Genomic DNA, 13,956 nt, shown 5'->3' with positions numbered 1-13,956 from the left:
AATATTGGCATTCTAAACATTTACTTTAAACTTCCTCTTCATTTAGTTATATAAAATTTCTCTTGGGGGATGTATGGTTTTTTTTTCTTTGCTAACTGGAAAGAAAAATTTTCTTATAAAATTATCAAAATTAAATACAAACAAAAAATAAGGGGAAAAAAATTTATTTGATTCAAATAATTGGTTACTTTAAACAAATAATTTTAATAATTAAAATTAAGTATTTAATAAACTAAATAATTAATAATTAAAAATTAAAAATTATTTAATAATTTAATAATTTTTTGAATAAAATAAATTTTTCTTTAGTGTAATTTTTTTCTATATTGAATAAAATAATTTAATGACAAAGTATAGAAAGGCTTTTAAATCTATTTTGGAAGAAATAAAATGGACCCCCCGCGGGACATTGCCGCGCGCATCCATTTTAAAGGATTCTGATATATCGAAAGACATCAATAACAGTTTATCTTGAATACAAATTGCTGGCCCGAAGAGAGGATACACTTCCTTTAAGAAAACATTCGTAATCCATTGGGAGTGCCACTCGATGTATAGTGACAGGTCGATATTGCGGGTATCCATCGCATTGGCGACGTTTCGACCTCTCTTGTGAGAGGTGAATTAAAAAGGAAGCTGCGAGGCTTGGCCTTTTTTATGCTCCATACTCTCTTTTCTCTGTCTCTTTCTTTCATTCTTTCTCTCGTTCACGTTTCTCTCTTTCATTTTTTTTTTTTTTTGCTCCTTTTGCCTCGCGCGCACTTGCTGAGTGGATTTTCTTTCAAAACTTATCATCGCACGAAAATCTTAATGGCGTCTATTTTACATTCACTGCATATTATCCTGACTCAGAAATAAAAACGGGGGCCAATTTTCTTCTCTTTTTTTTTTTAATCTCATTTTATCACTGTTCATTTCTTTTTCGTGACGAATAAAAGTTGGGAAAAATGATTCACTGTAATAACATTTTCCTTTAGGAAAGTGCGGACTATTATCTGGCGTTTAAGAAAATTCATTCGTTTCAATATTTATCAGATTTTTTCTTTTTTTTGAGGAAAATATCAAAAATAGTTTTTTTGGATTTTTTTTTAGGTTAAAAAGGAAATTTTCTTTAAGGAACTGTATTTTTTCCACATGTATGGTGAATAAATGATCTTGAAATGTCAGTGACGTTTATCTAATGATGGTTGAAAAATCAATGATGAATGGAAGCGTGTAGTTCGGTTCGAAGATTTTTTGTTTCAGTAGATCGCAAAACAGGGTTACAGGACCATGGCGCCAGTCTGGTCGGTTCTAATTGTGTCCTCAAAAACAGCCGCATACATGACAAAGGGTGGGTTTTTTTTTCGGTTGTGCCATAGAATATATTGTTAAGATTAAAATATAAATTATATATTTTTCGATCCTTATTTTTTAAATTTGATTTGTAAAAATTGTCAAAGTAGGGAAATTTGCTTTTGAATTAGATAAATTTAACTAATTAGTAGTAAAAAAACAATTTGCTACTATTGAATTGGTAAAATTTTACTAATTAGTAGTAAAATTTTTTTCTATTATTAGTAAAATTTAACTTATTAGTGGTAAAAAAATTTCTACTATTGAATTAGTAAAATTTAACTAATTAGTAGTAAAAAAAAATTTGCTACTATTAGTAAAATTTAACTAATTATTGGTAAAAAGATTTCTACTACTGAATTAGTAAAATTTAACTAATTAGTAGTAAAAAAATTGCTACTATTAGTAAAATTTAACTAATTAGTGGTAAAAAAATTTCTACTATTGAATTAGTAAAATTTAACTAATTAGTAGTAAAAAAAAAATTTGCTACTATTAGTAAAATTTAACTAATTAGTGGTAAAAAGATTTCTACTATTCAATTAGTAAAATTTGACTAATTGGTAGTAAAAAAAATTTTCTACTGTTAGTAAAATTTAACTAATTAGTAGTAAAAAAAATTTTGCTACTATTAGTAAAATTTAACTAATTAGTAGTAAAAAAATTTCTACTATTGAATTAGTAAAATTTAACTAATTAGTAGTAAAAAAAAATTTGCTACTATTAGTAAAATTTAACTAATTAGTGGTAAAAAGATTTCTACTATTCAATTAGTAAAATTTAACTAATTGGTAGTAAAAAAAATTTTCTACTGTTAGTAAAATTTAACTAATTAGTAGTAAAAAAAATTTTGCTACTATTAGTAAAATTTAACTAATTAGTAGTAAAAAAATTTCTACTATTGAATTAGTAAAATTTAACTAATTAGTAGTAAAAAAAAATTTGCTACTATTAGTAAAATTTAACTAATTAGTAGTAAAAAAAAATTTGCTACTATTAGTAAAATTTAAATAATTAGTAGTAAATAAAAATTTGCTACTATTAGTAAAATTTAACTAATTAATAGTAAAAAAAAATATTAAATTTTACTAATTCAATATAGTAATAATTTTTCTTCCTTACTATTAGTTAAATTTTATTAATCGAGAAGGAAAAAGTGAGTCACTATTGGAAATTAGTTAAAATTTTTACTAATTCAGATTAAGAGAGTTTCTAAATTGTCGAAATTTTTAAATTAATTATCGTATAGAAAATATTTACCTATAGGGAGAAAATTTTCATTTTTACAAAAATACAAATTGGTTTACGCAAAAGATGAGGGAAAAAAAAAAATTTCACCATCGGAATAAATTGTCAACGCCACAGAAAACAAATCTTATTATTCTCGCGAAAGACCGTAATTTAATCTTCAACTATTTGAAATGATAATTCAAGCAAGTTTTTCTCGTTTCGAATTCATCGTATAAAATTTTGTTTCACGCGAAGGGTGCGTATATATATCTTATATTAAAAGTTTATCACCTTCTGCAATTTCTCTAAATCGATAATGATTTTTTCACTAATCAATAGTTTCCCAAAAATTATCAAAATTTTCTTTTGTGGAATATTTTTCTGAGGAAGGGGAATATTTTTTTTTCCAAAATTTAATTTTTTTACAAGGAAGTACTATGGGGGGAAATATATGAAAAAAGAGATATATAGAAATAAATTGAAGTGTTGATATTTAAAATGTTTTTGAGATAGGCAACAGTTTTCCTGGTTTTTGCATAAAAGTATTTACGTATATATATAGGCGTGTTGGAAACGAGAATGAAGATAAGATCGGTGCTTGAAGAGGATTCATCATTTTTTCGATACTTTTATCGAACCCCTTCTGGTGTGACACGTGAGCCACTCTTATCATCATAAAACTTTCCCCATTCTATCGCAATGTACGTTGACACGTATGTTTTCAGTCTCTCTCTCTCTCTCTCCTTCTCTCTCGTTCACTTTTTTTTTCCACCAGGATACCGCTATTGATTTTCGCATGAATTTTTATTATCGGCTCGCCGTATCTTCCGGTATGGTGGAAAACTCATACGTTACTCGGAGAGTACAAAACCAGAAAATTATAGCCTATACAAACAGCCTCGACCGCATACGAGTTTTCTAGGTGTGAGAAAAACGTTATTCTGGAATCACATTCAGTTACTTTCTTTCTTTTTTTTTTTTTGTTCAAGAAATGTGAAAAGTCGAATGTTTTCTTTATAACATAAAACAAAGCCCTTATTTCCTTCTTTTTTAGAATCGTGGAAGAAATTTTTATTTTTTAAATAATTGATAGATAAATTTAAAAAGAAACTAATTGGAGATGTTTTTTTGACAAGTTTATAAAATTCAGAAATTTTATTCTATCACAAATTATAATTTAGACATTTTAATATGACATCTGGTTTCTTTTTTTTTGAATTTCTTATACGAAAAAGATGAACTTTTAATGATAAATCATTTTTTTTCAAACTTGATTAGTCAACTCAATTACAAATTTTGCGTAATTTTTTTCTCTCACATTATTTATTGAGGTAATAACTATAAAGCTCTTTGGTAATAAATATCAAAAAAAAAAAAAAAAAGAAACCCGGTGTTGCTTTGATATTCGTTGACTTATAAATAGGAATAGATTCGTCACAGTAGGGAGTCCCTTGCGACGCAAGTTTAAGAAAAAGAATGAAGCGTCTTTCATTTATCAAAGAATTTATGTATCCTCCAAAAAAAATGTGTGAACATCTCTTAGCTATAGCATCGTTTTAATAATATACGTGTAATTGGTATCTATTTAACATAAGTAAAAACGATTTTATTATTTTTTCGAAAATACTGTTTTGAATACAGTGGAACCTCGATTATCCGAACTAATCTAGGCAAGGCCGGGTTCGGATAATCGAAAATTCGGATAACAGAGATTTTAATTTTTTTTTTATAATTAAAGTAAAAAAATGTATAGTTGAACTATATATTTTTAAATATACATAAGTATATAAATATTTATTAATTAATTACATATAATAATCGTGAATATCTTTCGTTCATTCTGTCCACACCTGAAGTTAGTATTTGTTATAGGTCTTTTGTTTTTTTTAAATGTATTGTTTGACATTATTTTGTGTTGGTTAAAATTTTTCAATGCTTTGACATTGTCATTTGTGCGGTCGTATTTTAATTATTAAAAATTATAAAATTGTTAGAATCGTGCAAAAAAATTGTGAGGATTGTGAGAAAAATTGATTCGATTGCTGTTAGAGTAAGCTGCATAAGTTGATAATTTTTAAAATTTCAAAAATTTATTTCATTAAATCACGATAATTTAATTAATTTTATAAATAATAAAAAAAATTTTATATTATTTATTTATTTATATTATATTTATTATTTATATTATATATTACAAATTAAATTTTTTTTTTATTTTCACAAAATATTTATTTATTTTTGTTATTATAATTAAAAAAATTTATATTATATATATATATATTTATATTATATATACATATTAATTTTTAATTTTGACTAAATATTAATTTTTTTTAATAATTTTTATTTTTAAATATTAACTTAATATAACATTTTTTAAAATAATTTTTATTTAAAATAAAATTTAAATTATTATATTTTATATATATTTATATATGTTACATTAATTAATTAATTAGGAATATTGAATAATATATATTAAATATTAATTTTTTATAATTTATAAATTATTTATTTATTAATTTAAATTTATTAATAATAATAATAATTATTATTTATTATTATATAATAATAAAAAATTTCATTTAATAACAAATATTTTTATTATTTTTTGGTTATAATTTTTTTATTTGCAAAATATTTTTTTTTATTATAGGCAATTGAAAATTTATATATTTCATATAATAGATTAATAATAATTATTATTATTATTTATTATTATATAATAAAAAATAAAAAATTTTATTTAATGATAAATATTTTGATGATAAGAAAATTTTACAAGACCTTTACCGATATACATATGTTGTATTAAAAATTATCAATTAAAATTTTAAATCGAAAATTTTCTGGAATAATTTCTGAAAAATTATCGACAGATAATCAAAAAAAAAATCAAGAAATATATTTTTTTTATTTGATAAAAATTAAGGAATTATTATTAACAATGTAATAATATTATAATAAATTAAAAATATTATTGATAATATTAATTTTAATTTCTTTATAATAAACAATTAAATCCCTAATTTCGCGCGTTTAATTTTGCTAGTAATATATTAAAAACTCAGAAAATTAAGAAATTTTTAAGATTTTTTTGGCATAAATTTGGTTATTTTGCTTTGAAAGATAGCATCTATTCGTTTTTTAGATGCCAAATCACGTATTCTTCGCAGAAATGAATGAATGATAAAATAAATAGAGAAAATAAAATTTAAAATTCGGGAGACCAAAAAATAGTTCGGATAATAGAAGTTCGGATAAAATGTTTTTCGGTTCGGATAATAGAGGGTTTGGATAATCGAGGTTCCACTGTAATTGTATTTTTATTTTTTTCTTTGGTAAAAAGTATTTTCTTTTTTGGAGAAATATTTTCTTTTTTTCTGGAGAACTATTTTCCTTTTTGAAAAAAAAAAATTTCTCCTTTTTATCGGCAAAATATTTTGTTTAATGTAATGAAGCCTTCACACTCTGGTTTCATGTGTTTAAACAGCAAGTAGCCAGGGTTACAATGTTGATTACATTTATCTCACCGTCGTGTCGCTGTGTGGGCTTTCCCAAATGGTTTTGGTAGTCGGAACGAGGAAGGGTTCTCCCCCTCTAAACATAAGGTCGTTAAACGATTTAATTCAATTTCGACGGGGGTGTATAGTCTGAATTTAACGCCTCTGCAAGTTTCGCGATTTCGAATGGACCGCAGTGGATCAGCATTTTGGCACCAAATTCACTCGTGTGAGGACGACAGAGAAAAAGGGGCAAGGGGGGTGAGGGGTGGGGGTTTGCTCAGCAAAAAAGTGCAACGAAACACAAAACATAGAAAACACAAATACACATTTTCCCTCTTCATTGAATATATTGTTAAATTAATTGACAATTATTCATTTGCGTTTTTTTTTTTTGACCCCACTTTGATTTGGTTTTATATATAAATTTCTACTAAATGCAATATTTGAAGAGAAAAAAATTTAAAGGAGAAAATCTGACAGTTAATAAATAAGAAAAGATTTCCATGAAATTAAAGATCATTAAAATTGTCCCCTTTGTAAATTTAGATCTGATAAGATTGTCCGAAAAAATTTTAAATCCTCGCTTGCGAGCAATGGGAATATTATTGTAATATCAAATACGAAAAAAAAGATCGGGACAACTTAAGTAAAATGTAATCCACAATAATTGAATGCTCAGCGAGAGAGACGTTAATTAAAAATGAAAAACTTTTTTTACATTTCATCCTTCTTATAAGGTTGAGGTAAGGGGTTGGTAGATCAAAAAGATATTTCTTATTCTTATATTTACTGAAAATTTATTTGATTAAAAATAATTGGTTACTTGATTATTGTTAAAAAATATTTGATTTTGATTATGATCATTATTATTTGAGTCAATGTAATGGTATTTGTGTCTAAGACAAAAAATATTGGTTCAATTACCGAAAGTATTGTTCAATTACAGAAAATATTTTTGCAATTACAAAAAGTATTGGTTCAATTATAGAAAGTATTATTTCAATTAAAGAAAGAATTTTTCAAATGGCAGAAAGTATTGGTTCAGTTATAGAAAATATTGGTTCAATTACAGAAAGTATTGGGTTAATTCAGAAATTATTGGTTCATTTACAGAAAGTATTGTTTCTATTACAGAAATTATTGGTTCAATTATAAAAAGTATTCGTTCAATTACAGAAAGTATTGGTTCAGTTATAGAAAATATTGGTTTTATTACATAAAGTATTGGGTTAATTCAGAAATTATTGGTTCAATTACAGAAAGTATTGTTTCAATTACAGAAATTATTGGTTCAATTACAGAAAGTATTTTTGCAACTACAGAAAGTATTGGTTCATTTACAGAAAGTATTGTTTCAATTACAGAAATTATTGGTTCAATTATAGAAAGTATTCGTTCAATTACAGAAAGTATTTTTTCAATTACAGAAAGTATTGGTTTAGTTATAGAAAATATTGGTTTTATTACATAAAGTATTGTTTCAATTACAGAAATTATTGGTTCAATTACAGAAAGTATTTTTGCAACTACAGAAAGTATTGGTTCATTTACAGAAAGTATTGTTTCAATTACAGAAATTATTGGTTCAATTATAGAAAGTATTCGTTCAATTACAGAAAGTATTTTTTCAATTACAGAAAGTATTGGTTTAGTTATAGAAAATATTGGTTTTATTACATAAAGTATTGGGTTAATTCAGAAATTATTGGTTCAATTACAGAAAGTATTGTTTCAATTACAGAAATTATTGGTTCAATTACAGAAAGTATTTTTGCAACTACAGAAAGTATTGGTTCAATTATAGAAAGTATTGGTTCAATTACAGAAATTTTTTTTTTAATTACAGAAAGTATTGTTTTAATTACAGAAAGTATTTTTGCAATTACAGAAAGTATTTTTGCAATTACAGAAAGTATAGAAAATATTGGTTCAATTACAGAAAGTATTGGTATAGTTATAGAAAATATTGGTTTAATTACATAAAGTATTGGGTTAATTCAGAAATTATTGGTTCAATTACAGAAATTATTGGTTCAATTACAGAAAGAATTTTTGTAATTACAGAAAGTATTTTTTTCAATTTCAGAAAGTATTGTTTCAATTACAGAAATTATTAGTTCAATTAGAGAAAGTATTTTCGCAACTACAGAAAGTATTGGTTCAATTATAGAAAGTATTGGTTCAATTACAGAAAGTATTGGTTCAGTTATAGAAAATATTGGTTTAATTACATAAAGTATTGGGTTAATTCAGAAATTATTGGTTCAATTACAGAAATTATTGGTTCAATTACAGAAAGAATTTTTGTAATTACAGAAAGTATTTTTTTAATTACAGAAAGTATTGTTTTAATTACAGAAAGTATTTTTGCAATTACAGAAAGTATTGGTTCAATTATAGAAACTATTGGTTCAATTACAGAAAGTATTGGTTCAGTTTTAGAAAATATTGGTTTAATTACTTAAAGTATTGGGTTAATTCAGAAATTATTGGTTCAATTACAGAAATTATTGATTAAATTGCAGAAAGTATTTTTGTAATTTCAGAAACTATTGGTTCAATTACAGAAAGTATTGTGTTAATTCAGAAATTATTGGTTCAATTACAGAAAGTATTTTTTCAATTACAGAAAGTATTGTTTCTATTACAAAAATTTTGGTTAGAATACAGTTTATTTAATTCAAATAAAAAATTATTTAGTTCATATTTTGTTTAGTATATAGTTAAGTCATCAATTATTATTTGAATCAAATAAATTTCTGATTTTCACTGTATTACACTAAACGGTTATGACAATATTTTGAGTATATCTAAATGTAACTTTTGAATTATTGACAAAACCTTCTCCCTCCAATGGCAACCTTGACGGTTTGTTGCGTCTATAGTTTTGTGGGGAATGGGAATTCGCGAAGAGTTGGAGATATACATAGATGAAGAACAATGCGAACTTGGAGATAACTCTAGAGACACGAATCAACATGAAAGGGGGAAGTTTCCATCTCTAATTGGTATTTAGGAGATGAGAGCCCCTTCACATTACTAAATTTATTTCTGTCTCATTTTATTTTGTGTTCTTTCTTTTCAAACTCAAATACTTTTTTTTCTGTCTCTTTTTCTCTCTTCTTTTCTTGATTATTTTTTTAAGGAGTTTTTTTTCAAACTTAATTTCCTTTATTTCGACCCTTTTATATAAATTGAGTAGTAAAAGACAGTTTCAGTCAGACAAAATGTTCTTGTAAATTTAGTATCAGTAGTAAAAGTCAATAGAATGGCGGATAAAGCAGGTGTTGTATGTTTAGGTATCAGTAGCAAAGAACTGTTATAGTTAGACGAAATACTTTTAGGATTTTTTAATTTTTTTTAGTAGAAAAAGACAGTTTTAGTAGGGCTTTGAAATTTTTTGAATTTTTTAATTCTGAGTAGTAAGACCCTGTTTCAGTCAGGCATAGTCAGACAGAATATTTTTAGGAATTTATAATTTTTCTTTTCAGTAGAAAAAGTCAATTTTAGTGAGGCTTTCAAATTTTTGGAATTTTTTTAATTCTAAGTAGTAAAACCCAATTTCAGTCAGACAAAAGAAGTTTTTGTATCAGTAGAAAAAACTGCCATAGTCAGACGGATTATTTTTGTATTTTTTTCAATTATTGTTTTCAATAGAAAAGGAAAGTTTTAGCAAGACTGATAGCCTAGTATTCTAAGTAGTAAAAACTGCTTTTAGTCAGACAAAAAATGTAAATAATTTTGTAAATTTATTATCAGTAGTAAAAGTAAGTTTTAGTCAGACGCAGACAGCTTTTGTAACATTTGTAAAAAGACTTTTCAGTAAAAAAAGTCTGTTATTGTCAGACACATTCCAAGAATTTGTAATTTCATATCAGTAGTAACAGAACGTTACGATCAGACTTGATAAAATTTTTTAAACATTCCTATCAGTAGTAAATGCCATTTTTAGTCAGACATGGAAATTTTTTAAATTATATTCTTTTTAGTAGAAAAAACTATTTTCAATCAGACAAAAAATTGTGTTTTTTTCACCCTAGTTGTAAACGAAAGTTTTAATCAGATATAAATTTTTTTTTGTAGTTCAGTAGTAAAAGTAAATTTTAGTCAGACTTTTCATATATCAGTAGAAAGAGACCGAAAAAAATTGTCTTTGTTTCAATATCCATTAACTCAAAAGTTTCATCATCTTTTGACTTTTTTAACCCTCAACTACTTGATGTTTATCATCCAGTTCCGCGAGCTGTCACGAGATGGAATTATACACAGGTCGATGTGTTTCCTTAAAAAGCGCACCCTCGGTTTGTCGATTTTCAACCCCTTTTCTTCATCGATGCAAAAGACACTTCTTGCCCATAACTGTGAATCAATTTTTGTATCCCTTATCCCTTTTAAAGATCAAAGATCAAAGATTCATGATTCTAAAGAGTGTGTTCAACGAATCGTGATCTTTTAAATTCCAAAAAGTTATTTCACTAAAACGAAATAAGTACGAGAAAATTAGTTCTCGTGAATTATTTGAAGCATATATGTCTCTCCTGGGTTGAAGATTAAAAGACGTTTTTGCCTCGAGGGAAAGGAGATAATTATCATATTAGGATTTGGAGAATCCGGTATTATATACCCTTGAAACAAAAGGGTTGCAGAGGGTTGAAGGAGTTGAAGCTTCCTCCAAGGGATGGCGCCACAATGCTCGGCTGGAACGATTACGTCACCCTCGTGTGCTTTCCACCCTGTTTTCTATATATATATATACATACCCTTTCCAACGTTTCAGGTGATTGGATCGACCTTTTCGAAAAATAACTTTTATACAATTTCTCCCTTGACATTTACACCTTTAACCAATATGGTTTTTCTCGAATTAAATTGAACCTAAAAGTATTATAATTTTCTTTTTATAAAACTTTTACTATAAACAAAAATAGGAAGAAAATATTTTTTTTTATTTAAACCTATATGAAAATAATTTTAAATTTATATTTTTTTTATTTATAATTTTCATTCATTATTCATTTTTTTTATATATATAAAGAAAGAAAAGTTTTTTTATTTAACAAATAAATGTAATAGTTCTTTATTTTTATCTGATTTGGAAAAAGAGAACAAAGTGATGTATTAATTATCCAAGTTGAAAGATCGACCCACCCCTTATCTTTTATTTACTACTGGAGAATAAATTTAGTTGAAGAAAGGACTTGAGGGACCCAGTGGGAAAAACATCTTTGGACTCTTTTAGCGAAAAGAGAAAGAGAGAAAGAAAGCCCTTCGAGTGCAATACTTCTTGTAGTGCCCATTAGAGTAAAATAAAGTCCTCTTTTTTTTTTCGTAAGGGTCAATCTTATTCTCTAAATGGTCGAACAGAATCAGAAAATCATGAGTTGTAATCGACCAATATACAACTATGATAACTATAATTCTTTTTTTTTCATTTTTAAAATTGCAAATTTTTCATTTTATTATTTATAATAATTTTTTCTTCTATTTGTCATAATATAACTTGAACATAATTATTTATAACAATAATATCATTCATAAATGTGTGTTTGATAAATAATTGGACACTAATGTATGGAATTAATATTGTAAACAGTTAAATGAATTATGTAAAGAAATTATATGCGCATATAAGGATGGATCATATATTGAGTATAATTTAATGCATATATGGCTAATTGGTGCAATTACGGTACAAACAAGTTCTCAAAAGTCGTGTATATATAATAGTTTGGAAAAAAAAAGAAACATGATGCAGTTTCACTAACGATCATCTTATGTTCTATGCAAAATATTTTTCAATTTATTTATCAAAATTAGCATATTTGTATTCAGTACTCGACATTATAAATTACGGTTGTTTATTTTTTAAATACCATATACTATAAAAAGGATTTCTTTTTTTTTTTTAAACTCGATCATAATTCGAATAAATGATGCATATTTTTTTTATTATAATTATTATAAATAATTATTGTCAAGTATTTTGATCAGATATGTTGTTGGATTTTTTAACGATACTGAATTTATTTATTGTGTCTTAAATCTATCAGAAATTGAGAGTTTGGTACTGGTACCAGTACCGCGCCAGTACTCCACCAGTGGAGAAATTTTTGATATGGAAACTTTGGAAAAATAAATATTTTTAAGTTAATATTTATGTCAAAGATTAATTGAATTTATTTTTCCATAGTTTCGCTATTAAAAAATAACTACTGGCACAGTACTGGTACCAGTACCACGCCAGTACTGCGCCGGTAGTTAATTTTTTTTAGAGGAAAGCTTTAGAGAAATATATATTTTAAGTTATAATATATATTTCTCTAAAGCTTTCCTATAAAAAAATTAACTACCAGCGCAGTGATGGCATAGTACTCGTACCAGTATTGTGCCAGGACTGCGCCAGAAGTTAATTTTTTATAGAGAAGCTTCGGAGAAATATATATTTTTAAGTTAAGCTTTTTTTAACTTTTCCAAAGCTCCCCTATAGAAAAAATTAACTACCGGCGCAGTACTGGCGTGCTACTGGTACCAGTATTGTGCCAAGACTGCGTCAGTAGTTAATTTTTTTTATAGAAAAGCTTTGGAGAAATAAATATTTTTAAGTTAATTAAAATGAAATTTTCCAAAACTTCCCTATAAGAAAAAATTAGCTACTGGTGCAGTACTGGCACAATACTGGTACTAGTACCACGCCAGTACTGTGTCGATAGTTAATTTTTTTTAATAGAAAAATTTTGGGAAAGTTTTTTTTTAATTTACCTTGGGCTTAACTTAAAAATATTTATTTTTATGAAACTTTTCTATAGAAAATTAACTAATGGCGCAGTGCTGGCATAGTACTCGGACCAGTATTGTGCCAGGACTGCGCCAGTAGTTAATTTTTTTATAGGGAAACTTTAGGACAATAAATATTTTCAATTTATCTTAGGATTAAAGATTACACAAAACTATTTAGTTTTTTAAAACATTTTTATAAAAAAAATAACTACTGGCGCAGTGCTGGCATAGTACTTGTACCAGTATTGTGCCAGGACTGCGCCAGTAAATTTTTTATAGAGAAGCTTTGGAGAAATAAATATTTTTAAGTTAAGCTCAAGGTAAATTAAAAAACAACTTTTCCAAAACTTCCCTATAAGAAAAAATTAACTACTGGCGCAGTCCTGGCGCAATACTGGTACGAGTACTATGCCAGTAGTTAATTTTTTATAGAATAGTTTTAGAAAAATAAATATTTTTAAGTTAAGCCCAAGGTAAATTAAAAAAAAACTTTACCAAAGTTTTTCTATAAAAAAAATTAACTACGGGCGCAGTACTGCTGTGGTACTGGTACCAGTATTGTACCAGTACTGTGCCAGTAGTTATTTTTTAATAGGGAAACTATGGAAAAATAAATTCAATTAAAGCTTTGTAGAAATAAATATATTTAAGTTAAGTTAAAATAAAATTTTCCAAAGCTTCCCTATAGGAAAAAATTAACTACTGGTGCAGTACTGGCACAATACTGGTACTAGTACCACGCCAGTACTGTGCCGATAGTTAATTTTTTTTAATAGCAAAATTTTGGAAAAATAAATAGTTTAATTAATCTTTAAACGTAAAGATAGATTGAAAATATTTATTTTCACAATGCTTGTATATAAAAAAATTTACTACTGGCGCAGTACTGGTACAATATTGGCACCGATACTGCGCCAGTAGGCAATTTTCGATAGACCTTTGGAAAAATAAATACTTTTCAAGTAATTTTGTAGTAAAAAAAATAATAAAAAGCGTAGAGGAAAATTTTTGATCATGAGGGAAAAAATTTCTTTTCGTTGTTGCTTCTAGCGGTTTTTTTTTCCTTCTTCTTTATATGGGTAGTGCTTTCGCTTTCTTTCCATTCCGC

Source organism: Leptopilina boulardi, unplaced genomic scaffold (assembly GCF_019393585.1).
Source record: "Leptopilina boulardi isolate dan_hultmark-lab unplaced genomic scaffold, ZJU_Lbou_2.1 LbouV2_278, whole genome shotgun sequence".
NCBI lineage: Eukaryota > Metazoa > Arthropoda > Insecta > Hymenoptera > Figitidae > Leptopilina > Leptopilina boulardi.
The sequence above is the reverse complement of the archived record's forward strand: the minus strand, read 5'-3'. Positions refer to the sequence as shown.